At 38.8% G+C, this 15,304-nt stretch overlaps 1 protein-coding gene and 1 pseudogene across 4 annotated transcripts in view; one reads left to right on the top strand and one right to left on the bottom strand.

The window, feature by feature from the left end:
* Positions 1 to 15,304, top strand: part of LSAMP (limbic system associated membrane protein) — a 624,303-nt gene that overhangs the window by 248,947 nt on the left and 360,052 nt on the right. The window lies entirely within an intron of this gene.
* LOC116565591 lies at positions 4,459 to 4,940 on the bottom strand (annotated as a pseudogene). Its single transcript, XR_004275523.1, has one exon. The product of XR_004275523.1 is annotated as a 28S ribosomal protein S18c, mitochondrial pseudogene (transcript).

Here is a 15,304-nt window from a genome sequence, read left to right on the forward strand (position 1 = left end):
TTCCTACGTGATACTATCCTCTATTCCCACAAATTAAACACCTCTTCAAAGTCAATGTCTTACTTGTACATATCTTGCAACACTTTATGCTGTGCCTTCCATGCAATAAGCATGCAATCATGCAGAATTGAATTGAATTTCTCTGGTACTTATAAAAGTGTGCATGGCCGTGCTAGAGGTATGGGATGCAACCTTATCTTGTTTCCTCGGTTTTAAATCTAGGGCATTTTCTTAAAAAGGAAATCATCTATGAGTTTCGTTTTATCCCCACCACTTCAATCATTCTGGCTCCAGAGGTCGCATACAGATAATTCTCTTCTTCAGTGTATATCAAAACAGCCTGCATCTGCCTAAAGTCAAAAATCTATCAGTGAGGCCAAATTTGAAAACTTGAAGGAGATACTAACCGAAGGAGGTATTTATTATATTGTATGCAGGTGTAAACAGAGACCAGCAGTTAGACCTAAGCTTTGACTTACCCTGTGTTCTTTGTTTACAGACCTCTCTCAGTAAATCTGTAATAGTCATTGTGATGCTAAAATTTGGACCTTTATTAAAAAAAAACCCTCAAGAAATATAGTCTATTATGAGAATACACAAAAATATACATTACCAGGCTCAACTCTCTCCTAAAATTCAGATTCAGTAGATCTGGTGTGGGACTCAGTTATCTCTACTAAAAAGACAAGCAAACAACAACAATATCAAAATACAAGTGGCTCTTCATTGCCTTTTCTCCATTCTGTTTAGAAATGGTATTAGGAAAGATTTTCTCTAGACAGTCTTCTTATTTTCTTTAACCTTTTGTCTATTCCCTCTTCACTCATATAGAAATACCCTGAAAAAATCAAGTTGCATCTTTGGACATCATAGCATCTTGTGATAGCACTCATGATGCTCTAATTGCTTGTTTTAATTGGCAGATTTCTAGATGAGACTGTAAGTTTCATGAGTGCTAGACTATTTCTGTTTTGTTCACCATTATATATATAAATATATATATATTTATAAATATATATATTATATATATATATTTATAAATATATATATTATATATAAATATATATGAAATATATATATATATTTCATATATGTTTAATATATATTTAATTTAAACATTCAATGTTTTTATAAACAAATAAGTAACTAATTTCCAAAATATGGTATCTATGTTACTGTAGAAAATGTATTTTATGAAAAGAACCTTAGGAATAACTGAAATAGTTCTTCATGGCATTATTATTTGGGCATATCATTTGCTATAGAGGTATCATGAATGTTCTTGGAATCTACCAGTATCTACCAAGTTATTTCCATGGGAGAATGATTTCTAGTTTTTTTTAATTTAAAAGAACCTTTCAAACATAACACATTTGGAGACTACCTGCACAGATCAGGGTAGCAATTCCCATTGAGGCTGAAATAGAATATGTTCTGTTCATTTTTAACAAAACTTACATCTTTTCATAATTAAGTTTTATTCCTTGACTGTTCCACAACAATGGTTCCTAAATGCAATCATTGGATAGACTGAAACACAGTTGCCTGGGTGATCTTTATAAAAATATAGATCCCTGATTCCCACAAAAGGGATTTTCATTCAATAAGTCTGTGATAGGATCTGTAGATCTAAATCCTTAAATCTCATTCTAAGGAAATCAGATGCATAGACATCTGATTGGAATATCAGTCTTGGGTCACAGTGGCAGCGAAGATGGGAGTGTGGTGTTTGAACAATAACAGCCATTATTGTTAAGTCTTAGGATATTGTGATGAAGAATAACAATAATTTGTCTGAAAGTGCTTTGTGAAAATAAGGGGACATATAAAGGCTAAGTATTTAGGAGGCTTGTACTTTGCATAAGTTATATGGACGTTATCATTATGCAGCACTTGCAAGGGTTTCTGATATTGTGAACGATGTGCCTCCTTAGGAAACAGGTTCATGTTGGACACGTTAAGTCATTACAGACATAAACTTTCTGTGTAGATTTGGAAGTATTTTTAAAATAATTACATAAGTTCAAAACTTCATCATCAATGTTCATTTGGCATTGACGACTGAAGAATTGTGTGTTGAATTATGACTTTTCAGTTTGGACTGTAAATCTGCCCTTTGTTATTGTGTTAGCACAACTCTAGAGAAGGAAGGATGAAAGAAGCTGAAATATAATGACTCAAGTAAGGGCGTTCGAATTGTTGGGCAGTGTTCTGACTTTTACAACTAAGTTATACCTGGATGAAGTATGAATTTTCCAGTTTGTCATTTGATAAAAACAATTGACTGAATGAGCAAACGTCTCCAGATCTGAGTCCAAGTTGTTTGTTATAATGCTCATATAAGTATTTTATATGTACTTAGAACAAATACTAATTCTTTGACCAAGCACAATTCCTACATACAGGGCAAAACTAATGGTTAAAAGAATTACCTGGAGTATAACACTATGAAAATTATCTTGGGCTGTTCTTGGCCAACTTTTAGCAGCACTCATTTGCTGCCTTTATTTCAGCAGCTCTTTCAATATTCTACAAATCATAGTCACAGAATCACTTAACCTATCTTAAGGATGCAGCCATCTTTGTGGTAAAAAGTAATAGCTATTTAACACAGCACTGCCCACAAAACATCACATTGAGGTTATTATTCTCTCTTCAAAACTTTAGAAAAAATTTTATAGTAATAGCCATCGTAATAGCTATGTTTTGTATTATGTTGGTTGCTTTGCCCTACTTATAGAGATGCAATTCAGTAAAGAAAGCATAACTTTTGTAGGTAAGAAAATAATTAGCCTATAAAACTATTGCTCATCAAATCCAGGCATATCTGACATTTTATCTTTTTCCTCCACTTCCTCAGCCTTGAAAATGAGCAGTTTATTACATCATAAGAAGAATTGTATGACCCTTTTCTATTAGCCAAAAGTAGTTTCAAATCACATCACCCATGCTTTTCCCTCTCCCAGAAATCTTCCCTATAGAACAGCTCTTTTCCTCACTGTAACAGGTATTTAACATCCTTCCTTTCCTTTCCTTTTCTTCCCTTCCCTTTCCTTTCCTTTCTTTTTCTTTCTTTTTTAGATGGTGTTTCAGTCTGTTTCCCAGGCTGGAGTGCAAGGGCACACTCCTCTTCCTGGGTTCAAGCAATTTTCCTGCCTCAGCTTCCTGAGTAGCTGGGATTATAGGTGCCTTCCACCATGCCCAGCTAAATTTTGTATTTTTAGTAGAGACAGGGTTTCACCAGGCTAGCCAGGCTGGTCTTGAACTCCTGACCTCACCCACCTTAGCCTCCCAAAGTGCTGGAATTACAGGCATGAACCACCACACCCAGCTAATATCATTTCTAATACTCTAGCTTTTAAAAGAAAAATGATAAAAATATCTGGGATAAAAAAATCCAAATCTTCATATCTCCACATTCAGGTAATGAACTCTCCTTCCATCTTCTTTTGCCTGTCTTTCCTTTATAGTTATAATTATATATTCATTTGAGCAGTTATTTAAATAGTGTCCATTGCCCCAATTGAACTTCAGGTTCCATGAGAGCAGGGACTGTATTCATGTCATGCATGTATATACCCCCAAGACAAAGCATAGAACCTGACATATATTTATTGTACATCTTACCTCTGATGTTCTGGAGACTAAGTATATAATCTCAAAAACATTTGTCACTTGAAAAAATAATTGAATGAAAATGAGCAAACATATTCAGATCTAAATCAAAGTTGTTTGTCATATGCTATTATAAATATGTTATATGTACTTAGAACAAATATCACTTCTTTGGCCCACAATAACAAAAACTACTAAAAAGACTAGGAGGTCAAAAGTATTTGTTTCTAGCAGCAATTGATTAGGTACATTTTCTTACATTTTTTTTCTGACAATATTCTTGGGGACTGTCAACATGCTCAATGATATGGTTTGGATTTGTGTCCCTGCCCAAATCTCATGTCAAATTGTAATCCCTAATGTTGGAAGAGGGGCCTGGTGGAAGCCGATGGGATCATGGGGGCAGATTTTCCCCTTGCTCTTCTCATGACAGTGAGTGAGTTCTCAGGATAGCTGATTGTTTAGAAGGGTGTAGCACCTCCCCCTTCACTCGAATCCTCCTGCTCCGGCCATGTAAGACATGCCTGCTTCCCCTTCCAGCATGATTGAAAGTTTCCTGAGGTCTCCCCAGCCATGCTTCCTGTACAGCCTGTAGAATCATGAGCCAAGTCAACCTTTTTTATTTATAAATTACATTCAGGTATTTATAGCAGTGTGAGAACGGACTGATATACTCACCTGATCAATTATTCCCTCTCTAACCTCTTCCTTCTACCCAAATTCACCCTGTAATGTGCAGCCACCAAGCATAGATGGCATTCTCCAACGGGGAGTTCTTGAGTACAAAAGTTATGCCCTTCTGTGATCTTACTAGTGTGTTTCTTTTCTTTTTTTTTTTTAAACTGTAAAATAAGTTCATTGGTGGTAGCATGATAGAATTTATTCCCTGTATCTGACGTTACAAACTATAGGGTCCTTGAGATATGCAGGATTTTTGTATGTAACTGGCATAAACCCCATTATTTGAGCTCTCTTAATTGTTTTTGTGATTTCTTTCTGTTTCTTCCCACAAAGACCTGTAATGTGCCTTCCATAAATGCATCCAGTAAATGGAGAAACAAACTGGGACAAAAGCTGTACATTCTTGTAATCTATAAGCTTTCCATACAAGATACATTTTTTTAGGGGTTCTTTATAAGGGTTTTCCATTGGAATGGGCAGGTCCTCCTTGCTGGATACCTGTTTATATCGTGAACAACCTCTTCTCCACAGCACTTGTGAGTCCCGGGATGTGTAAGGCTGACAGCAGCTGTTACTAGGTGTGTCAACTTCTTCCTCCTTAGACCACCGCAAATAGCAACCATAGCGACCATAGTTCTGTGTCTCTTCCACCTAGTGTGTTTATTTTCTAAGCAGAGAAATTATTTGAGGAAGTTACCATAGATGAAACTGTTTCGAGATATCTACAAAGGTTTACATGTTTTGTGGGAACTGAAGTACAGTAGGAAGCAGCACAAGCAGATAGAAAGAAGACTTGGCATGTAAGTCCTTGTTTTCATCCTGTTTGCTAATATTCTTGAGAAATGTAAACTGCGTCACAATCATAGGGGTTATGCCACAGGAAGGAGGAGGACACTGCTAGTAGGCATTTTTTTAGGTGGTAGAAGTTGGGTAGCTGAGACCCTTGCAGAGACACTGGGATACAGTGTCTTCTTATGAAATGTAAAATGATTAAAATCCAATTTGGGAGGAGGATCCAAGATGGCCGTTTAGGAACAGCTCAGGATTGCTGCTCCCATTGAAAGCGCAGACGGTGAGTGGACGCCGCATTTTTATTGCCCACAGACTAGGAAATTCCCGGGTGGAGGAACTCCACAGGTCACCAGCGCGGCTGTTTCGGCCAGCGCGGCTGTGCCGGCCGGCGCCGCTGCTTTGCCCCGCATGGCTGCTTTGTCGGTGCCCCGGAGCAGCGGTTCTCTGTACAAAATACACCGGTCAGGGTGCCCTTTTGGCTGGTGATTGGAGCCACGGGAAGTCGCCCATTCGTCTGTTTAAAAAGGGGACTGAGCAGAGAACCAGGACAGTAGATTCCAGGGCAAAAAAAAAAAAAAAAGGCCACAAACCTCAGTGCCGCTGTTTAAGCCAGCGCAGTGAGTGGCCGCAGGGGAAAACAAACAGACCCTGGCGCCTCTTCAACAGGCGACTGGAACACCAACTTAAAAAAGGCTCTGAGGCAGGGAGCCAGGCGATCAGGCTCGGCTGGTCCCACCCCCACAAAAGAACAGCAACCAGAAACTCTGGATTGAGACTTTCACAGCAAGCGCAGCTGAACCCAGAATGGTCCAGCTCTGTGAGGGAGGGGCGTCCGCCATTACCGAGGCAGCCCGCCAGGACAGAGGTAGTCGGCCAATGCTGAGGCAGCCCGCCGTTGCCAAGGCAACCCGCCACAGCAGAGGAGACTCCGCCTCAACAGAGGCAGGCTACCATCGCCAAAGCAGTTCTAACTACACCCATATAAACAGGACTGCAGGGAAGTACACTCGGCAGCGGGGCAGAGCCCACAGCAGCTCAGCAAAGCCTCTATAGGCCGACAGTGACTAGGCTGCCTCCTTGCTGGGCAGGGCAGGTCTGAAGGAAAAAAAAAAAAAAGGCGGCAGCGTAACAAAAACTCATAAATAAAGCCCTAAATCCCCGGGACAGAGCACCTGGGAACAAAAAGCAGTTTATGAGTTCTGCTGCAGCAGACCTAAAAGTACCTGCCCAGCAGCTCTGAATGAACAACAACAGAGCCCACAGCTCACCATTTGAGCTCCTATAAAGAAGAGACCATCTCCTCAAGCAGCTCCCTGACCCCTATATATCCTAAGAGACATCTCATAAAAGAGAGATCAGATTGACACTAGGCGGGTACCCTTCTGGGACAAAGATAGCAGAAGAAGAAAACTGGTAACAACCCTTGCTGTTCAGCAGCTGCTGCAGGTGAACCCCAGGCAAGCAGGGCCTGGAGTGAACCTCAGAAGACCTACAGCAGAGGGGCCAGACTGTCAGAAGGAAAACCAAGAAACAGAAATAACCTCATCATCAACAAACAGAACGTCAATCTGAAAGATTTGAGACCTAATCTGAAAGCCAGCAACTACAAAGTCGACAGGTGGATAAATCCTTAAAGATGGGAAGAAACCATCGCAAAAAGGATGAAAACACCTGAAACCAGAACACCTCTCCTCCTACAAGGGATCACAACACCTCACCAGCAAGGGAACAAGGTTGGAGGGAGAACGAGTGTGATGAAATGACAGAATCAGACTTCAGAAGGTGGGTAGTAAGAAACTTCTGTGAACTTAAAGAACATGTTCTAACCAAATGCAAAGAAACTAAGAACCTTGAAAAAAGATTTGACGAAATGCTAACAAGAATGGACAAAATAGAAAGGAATATAAGTGAATTGATGGAGCTGAAAAACGCAATGCGAGAACTTCGTGAAGCATGCACTAGTATCAACAGCCGAACTGACCAAGCAGAAGAAAGGATATCAGAGGTCGAAGATCAACTCAGTGAAATAAAACAGGAAGGCAAGATTGGAGAAAAAAGGGTAAAAAGGAATGAACAAAGTCTCCAAGAAATGTGGGACTATGTGAAAAGACCTAATCTACGTTTGATAGGCGTACCTGAATGCGACGAAGAGAATGAATCCAAGCTGGAAAATAGTCTTCAGGATATTATCCAGGAAAACTTCCCCAACCAAGCAAGGCAGGCAAACATTCAAGTTCAGGAAATACAGAGAACACCACAAAGATATTCGTCAAGAAGAGTAACTCCAAGGCACATAATCGTCAGATTCACCAGGGTTGAAATGAAGGAGAAAATACTAAGGGCAGCCAGAGAGAAAGGTCAGGTTACCCATAAAGGGAAGCCCATCAGACTCACAACAGATCTCTCAGCAGAAACCCTACAAGCCAGAAGAGAGAGGGGGCCAATATTCAACATCCTTAAAGAAAAGAACTTTCAACCCAGAATCCCCTATCCAGCCAAACTAAGCTTCATAAGTGAAGGAAAAATAAAATCCTTTGGGAGCATGCAAGTACTCAGAGATTTCGTCACCACCAGGCCAGCTCTACAAGAGCTCCTGAAAGAAGTTCTACACATATAAAGGAACAACAAGTACCAGCTCAACTAAAGAGCAAAACACCCAGCTAGCACCAAAATGGCAGTATCAAATTCACACATAACAATATTAACCCTAAATGTAAATGGACTAAATGCCCCAATCAAAAGACACAGACTGGCAAATTAGATAAAAAGATAAAACCCATCGGTGTGCTGTATCCAGGAAACCCATCTCACATGCAAGGATACACAAAGGCTCAAAATAAAGGGATGGAGGAAGATTTACCAAGCAAATGGAGAGCAAAAAAAAGGCAGGAGTTGCAATTCTCATCTCTGATAAATTAGACTTTAAAGCAAAAAAGATCATAAGAGACAAAGAGGGACATTACATAATGGTAAAAGGATCAATGCAACAAGAAGAGCTAAATATATATGCACCCAATACAGGAGCACCCAGATACATAAGGCAAGTTCTTAATGACTTACAAACAGACTTAGACTCCCACACAATAATAGTGGGAGACTTTAACACCCCATTGTCAACATTAGACAGATCAACCAGACAGAAAATTAACAAGGATATCCAGGACTTGAACTCAGACCTGGACGAAGCAAACCTAATAGATATTTACAGAACTCTCCACCCCAAATCCACAGAATATACATTCTTCTCAGCATCACATCACACCTACTCTAAAATCGACCACATAATTGGGAGTAAATCACTCCTCAGCAAATGCAAAAGAACGGAAATCGTAACAAATAGTCTCTCAGACCACAGTGCAATCAAGTTAGAACTCAGAATTCAAAAAGTAACCCAGAACCGCACAGCTTCATGGAAACTGAACAACTTGCTCTTGAATGTTGACTGGATAAACAATGAAATGAAGAGAGAAATAAAGATATTTTTCGAAACCAACGAGAATGAAGACACAACATACCAGAATCTCTGGGACACATTTAAAGCAGTCTCTAGAGGAAAGTATATAGCAATAAGTGCCCACATGAGAAGCAAGGAGAGATCAAAAATTGACACCCTATCGTCAAAACTGAAAGAGCTAGAGGAGCAAGATCAAAAAAACTCAAAGCCAAGCAGAAGACAAGAAATAGCTAAGATCAGAGCAGAACTGAAGGAGATAGAGACCCAAAAAACCCTTCAAAAAAATCAATAAATCCAGGAGCTGGTTTTTTTAAAAGATCAACAAAATAGATAGACCACTAGCCAGATTAATAAAAAAGAAAAGAGAGAATAACCAAATTGATGCAATAAAAATGATAAAGGGGAATAAAGGGGATATCACCACAGGTTCCACAGAAATTCAAACCATCATCAGAGATTATTACAAACAACTCTATGCACACAAACTAATAAACCTGGAAGAAATGGATAAATTCCTCGACACTTGCCTCCTCCCAAGCCTAAACCAGGAAGAAGCCGAAACCCTGAACAGACCCATAACAAGGTCTGAAGTTGAGGCAGCAATTAAGAGCTTACCACCCAAAAAAAGCCCATGTCCAGATGGGTTCACAGCCGAATTCTACCAGACATACAAAGAGGAGCTGGCACCATTCCTTATGAAACTATTCCAAACAATACAAAAAGAGGGAATTCTTCCCAACTCATTTTATGAGACCACCATCATCCTGATTCCAAAACCCGGCAAAGACTCAACAAGAAAAGAAAACTTCAGGCCAATATCCATGATAAACATAGATGCAAAAATCTTCAGTAAAATACCAACAAGCCGATTGCAACAGCACATCAAAAAGCTTATCCACCATGATCAAGTAGGCTTCATCCCAGGGATGCAAGGCTGGTTCAACATACGCAAGTCTATAAACGTAATTCACCACATAAACAGAACCAAAGACAAAAACCACATGATTATCTCAATTGATGCAGAGAAGGCCTTTGACAAAATTCAACAGCCCTTTATGCTAAAAACCCTCAATAAGCTAGGTATTGATGGAACGTATCTCAAAATAATAAAAGCTATTTATGACAAACCAACAGCCAATATCATACTAAATGGGCAAAAACTGGAAGCATTCCCCTTGAAATGTGGCACCAGACAAGGATGCCCTCTTTCACCACTGCTATTCAATATAGTATTAGAAGTTCTAGCTGAGCAATTAGGCAAGAAAAAGAAAGGGCATTCAAATAGGAAAGGAGGAAGTCAAATTGTCTCTATTTGCAGACGACATGATTGTATATCTAGAAGACCCCATCGTCTCAGCCCCAAACCTCCTGAAACTGATAAGCAAGTTCAGCAAAGTCTCAGGATACAAAATCAATGTGCAAAAATCACATGCATTCCTACACACCAATAACAGACTTAAAGAGAGCCAAATCAAGAACAAACTTCCATTCACAATTGCCACAAAGAGAATAAAATACCTAGGAATACAACTAACAAGGAACGTAAAGGATCTCTTCAAGGAGAACTACAAGCCACTGCTCAACAAAATAAGAGAGGACACAAACAGATGGAGAAACATTCCATGTTCATGGTTAGGAAGAATCAATATTGTGAAAATGGCCATACTGCCCAAAGTAATTTACAGATTCAATGCTATCCCCATCAAGCTACCAATGAGCTTCTTCGCAGAACTGGAAAAAATCACCTTAAACTTCATATGGAACCAAAAGAGAGCCCACATAGCCAAGTCAATTCTAAGCAAAAAGAACAAAGTGGGGGGCATCACACTACCGGACTTCAAACTATACTACAAGGCTACAGTAATCAAAACAGCATGGTACTGGTACCAAAACAGAGATATAGACCAATGGAACAGAACAGAGGTCTTGGAGGCAACACAACATATCTACAACCATCTGATCTTTGACAAACCAGACAAAAACAAGCAATGGGGAAAGGATTCCCTGTTCAATAAATGGTGTTGGGAAAGCTGGCTAGCCATGTGCAGAAAGCAGAAACTGGACCCCTTCCCGACACCTTACACTAAAATTAACTCCAGATGGATTAAAGACTTAAACATAAGACCTAACACCATAAAAATCCTAGAAGAAAATCTAGGCAAAACCATTCAGGACATAGATGTAGGCAAGGACTTCATGACCAAAACACCAAAAGGATTGACAACAAAAGCCAAAATAGACAAATGGGACCTAATCAAACTCCACAGCTTCTGCACAGCAAAAGAAACAATCATTAGAGTGAATTGGCAACCAACAGAATGGGAAAAAATTTTTGCAGTTTACCCATCTGACAAAGGGCTGATACCCAGAATTTACAAAGAACTAAAACAGATTTATAAGAAAAAAACTAACAAGCCCATTCAAAAGTGGGCAAAGGATTTGAACAGACACTTTACAAAAGAAGATATACATGAGGCCAACAAACATATGAAAAAATGCTCATCATCACTGGTCATCAGAGAAATGCAAATCAAAACAACATTGAGATACCATCTCACGCCAGTTAGAATGGTGATCATTAAAAAATCTGGAGACAACAGCTGCTGGAGAGGATGTGGAGAAAGAGGAACACTTTTACACTGTTGGTGGGAGTGTAAATTAGTTCAACCATTGTGGAAGACAGTGTGGCAATTCCTCAAGGACCTAGAAATAGAAATTCCATTTGACCCAGCAATCCCATTACTGGGTATATATCCAAAGGATTACAAATCGTTCTACTATAAGGACACGTGCACATGAATGTTCATTGCAGCACTGTTTACAATAGCAAAGACCTGGAACCAACCCAAATGCCCATCGACGATAGACTGGATAGGGAAAATGTGGCACATATACACCATGGAATATTATGCAGCCATCAAAAACGATGAGTTTGGGTCCTTTGTAGGGACATGGATGAACCTGGAAACCATCATTCTCAGCAAACTGACAGAAGAGCAGAAGATCAAACACCGCATGTTCTCACTCATAGGCGGGTGTTGAACAATGAGAACACATGGACACAGGGAGGGGAGCACTACACACTGGGGTCAGTTGGGGGGAAATAGGGGAGGGACGGTGGGGGGTGGGGAGCTGGGGAGAGATAGCAAGGGGAGAAATGCCTGATGTAGGTGATTGGGAGGAAGGCAGCAAATCACACTACCACGTGTGTACCTGTGCAACAATTTTGCATGTTCTTCACATGTACCCCAAAACCTAAAATGCAATAAAATAAATAAATGGGGAAGAAAAAAAAAATCCAATTTGATAAAATCCCAAGGACCAAGACTTCTGCAGGAGGGGGAAAGAGGAAAGAAAACATAATGAGAACATATAGTGCTAAAGGAACTTCAGGTAGGGAGTATTATCAAGATAGAACATTGTTTTGCCTAAAACTGACTGCTGAATTCCTTTTATTTATTTAATTTTGAAATGTATTTATTTTTATTATCTATTTTAAAGGGCAGGATATAGATCCAGATGAGAAATAGATTTTGTTTATCTTGGGCTCCCAAATGACAAGAATCTGTTTCTTTGCTTGGTAGCCTTTTTTTTTTTTAAGAGGTACAGATAATCTGTTACCTAGATACGTTAAACCGTATTCCTTTTTAGCATTCAGAGTATATTTCCTCTATTTCATCCTGTGCTTTCTACTCTATGTGTTGCTGGTTTAGGTAATAAGGCTTAGATTCATCCTTGCTTCCTAACTGATATATTTGATTTAAATCTCTTCCCTTTTGCCCGGACGTGGTGGCTCACACCTGTAATTCCAGCACTTTGGGGGGCTGAGGTGGGCAGATCACTTACGTCAGGAGTTCAAGACCAGCCTGGCCAAATTGGTGAAACCCATCTCTACTAAAAATATTTTTAAAAAATAGCCAGGAATGCTGGCATGCGCCTGTAGTTCCAAGTTCTCAGGAGGCTGAGGCAGGAGAATTGCTTGAACCTGGGAGGTGGAGGTTGCAGTAAGGCAAGATCGCACCATTGCACTCAAGCCTAGGTGACAGACCGAGACCCTGTCTAAAAACATAAATAAATAAAAATTGAACTCTTTCTTTTTGCATGCATATGCATTCATACACAAGCACATATGCATGAACACACACACACACACACACACACACGTACACAGGACTATCAGAGTGATTGTCCTCAAAAACAGGTATTATTATGTACTAATCCTACTTTTGGCATTTGCTCATTTCATCATTTAAGCTCTAAGCTCCTCTCTCCAATTTTCAAGACTGCTCACTGATTTAACCCCAGTATGTCTAATAGAATTTAGCACAATATGCCATATGTCCTAGCAGCAGTTTTATAAAAGCATGATTCTCTCCATTTAGATTGTGAAGTCAGAGACATTTTGTTTAACTGCTGCATCCCTATAATAACTAATATGCAATTCCACATAGTAGGTATTCCATACATGCTAAATGAAGGGGTGACTACTTTTATGAGTTTGAGGGCAATCTCATCTAGGCCACAAGGGAAACCTGATAAAAATACCACCTCCCCTCACTTTTTTGGTCATGATATGAATTTTTAAAACCTTCCACAAGGTTGATTCTACTTCTCATCCTTGAATAATTTTTAAAGAATTATTTTTATTGTATTATTTTGTTAGTTTAGCTTTTTAAATTATCACTCTTTTGGTTTATTCACATATGGCATTTCTTATTGTAACATGCACACAACAGATTGTTAAAACTTACCAACCTATTTTGCATTTATTGAATCTCAAAAAGCCTGTATCATACTTGCCTTGTGGGACATTTCTTATGTAGAGTGTTCATGTGCTCTATGTTACACAGATTCCTATTAACTTCCATCATAGCAAGATGTCTCTCCTTTGATTTCGACTAGTTTTCCTTGTCACTTATGAAAGGTAGGATCCAAACATTCATTATCTTAAATCTCTGAGACATACTACAGTTCAGAGATGTCAGCCTTGCAAATTATTGTTCCTTCCTACAATCAGCATTATATAAAGCCCTAACACAAGAACACAAACACTGCACCTTAGATATGTAATACACTTAGTGAATCTTTCAGGGCAGTGGTTTTAAAACTCTGTTCCAAAGACTTCTAGCATTCATTAGAGGCTTCTCAAGATGTTTCCTATTAAAAAAAAAAAAAAAAAAAAAAAAAGCTACTACTCTTGCCAACTTTGCTTTTTATCTATCTATATAACTTGGGTTCCAAGTAGGATTTACTTGGGAAAACAACACAACACAATTTTCAAACTTTAATGAAAAAGTGAAATGAACTATGTTAGAGGATGAATAGAAAGATATAGAAACCTGATACTAACCTTAAAGAACCCTTCGATTATTGGAAGCTTTTTAATACCCATTTTTCACTTTATTTAATACTTACCCCATTGAAAGTCACTTATGAAGACCAGATGTTACTGATTTCTCTTCCTATTGGTATGATAATCACACCACTTCCCGTTAAAAAATGACTCAGGATTTATTTTTTCCTGTATGAGTCTGTCCATGTGCCAGATATGATACTAGTTATAACTGGTTTAAACAAACAAAAATTTAGTATAGTTCCCAACATTATGTACCTTATTATCTAATGCGGCTTGTGTTTTCATACCCATCATTCCTGACACTAACAAAGAACCTTTGGTTGCTTGGTTGATTGTTTAGTTTTTGCTCTTTAGTTCATTGTGTCATCCTTTCACTACTTTGACAAAATAAGATCATGGCAGTAGTTCAGGCAGGGCAACATCATAAAATGGTGCTGATTGCTCTTCCATATGCAGTAATCTTTGCCTATAATGCATTGTGTTCCAATTTTAAATATGGAATTGTTACTTCTTTACTAGTACTAAGAATTTCCCTTTTATTTTTCCTTTTTTTTTTTTACCTGTAAACTAATACCTCCCTACCTCTTTTGAGAGCAGAAGTTATTTTTCATAAATCCATGAAATCCTCCATTTCCTACTGCTTCTGGTGCAATTCTTTACACATATAGAGTACTCCATAAAGTGTCTGAAAATGCCGATTATATTTCTGCATTTCTGGCTCTATAGCATAATGATTGAACTATTGCAGGTATTTTTGAGCCTCATGCCAAGCTCTATCAAGGTAGAAGATTATTCTTAACAGGGATATTATGTCAAGACTGTATATATCAAGTGAAGGGTTAAACTGGGTGACCTCCAAAGCTCCTCTACTTCTTAATTTTATGATTCTGTGCTGTTGCACAAGGATGCAATTTTATAAACAGAAAAATAAGTTTGCCTTTGGGTGTTAGGCCTTCACATCCTTCAACGTGAGTTTTCATTGGATTTACTATAACTATTAGCACAGTGTTCTCTGCATTGTACTGAAAGTACCAGGAACCTTGGCTCTGCTTCTTAGCATAGAAATGTCTTTCACAAATCATCCTGCAAATATGTCTATTTACACCCATTTAACACTCACTTTGACCAGTCTTTTTTTTTTTTTCCAGAAGAAAAAGGAAGGATTGTAAGATGTAATTATGTGTGATTGAATGTGGGTATGCATATGTGCTGCCATAGATCTGCTTCTTCTTCACTTTCCTTGGGCATATGCCTCTCCTACAGTGAATCAATGTTTATGGATTGATATCAATATTTGATATTTAGACTTCCTGGCTTCCCAGCACTGCTCTGGATGCTTTAGTTGAATCAAAGCAGGATACAACCAGATAGGACAAATAAGTTTTAGTGTTCTATACCATTGTAGG

The sequence above is a fragment of the Sapajus apella genome, unplaced genomic scaffold (assembly GCF_009761245.1).
Source record: "Sapajus apella isolate SASKATOON/1434 unplaced genomic scaffold, GSC_monkey_1.0 scaffold40, whole genome shotgun sequence".
Classification (NCBI taxonomy): Eukaryota; Metazoa; Chordata; class Mammalia; order Primates; family Cebidae; genus Sapajus; species Sapajus apella.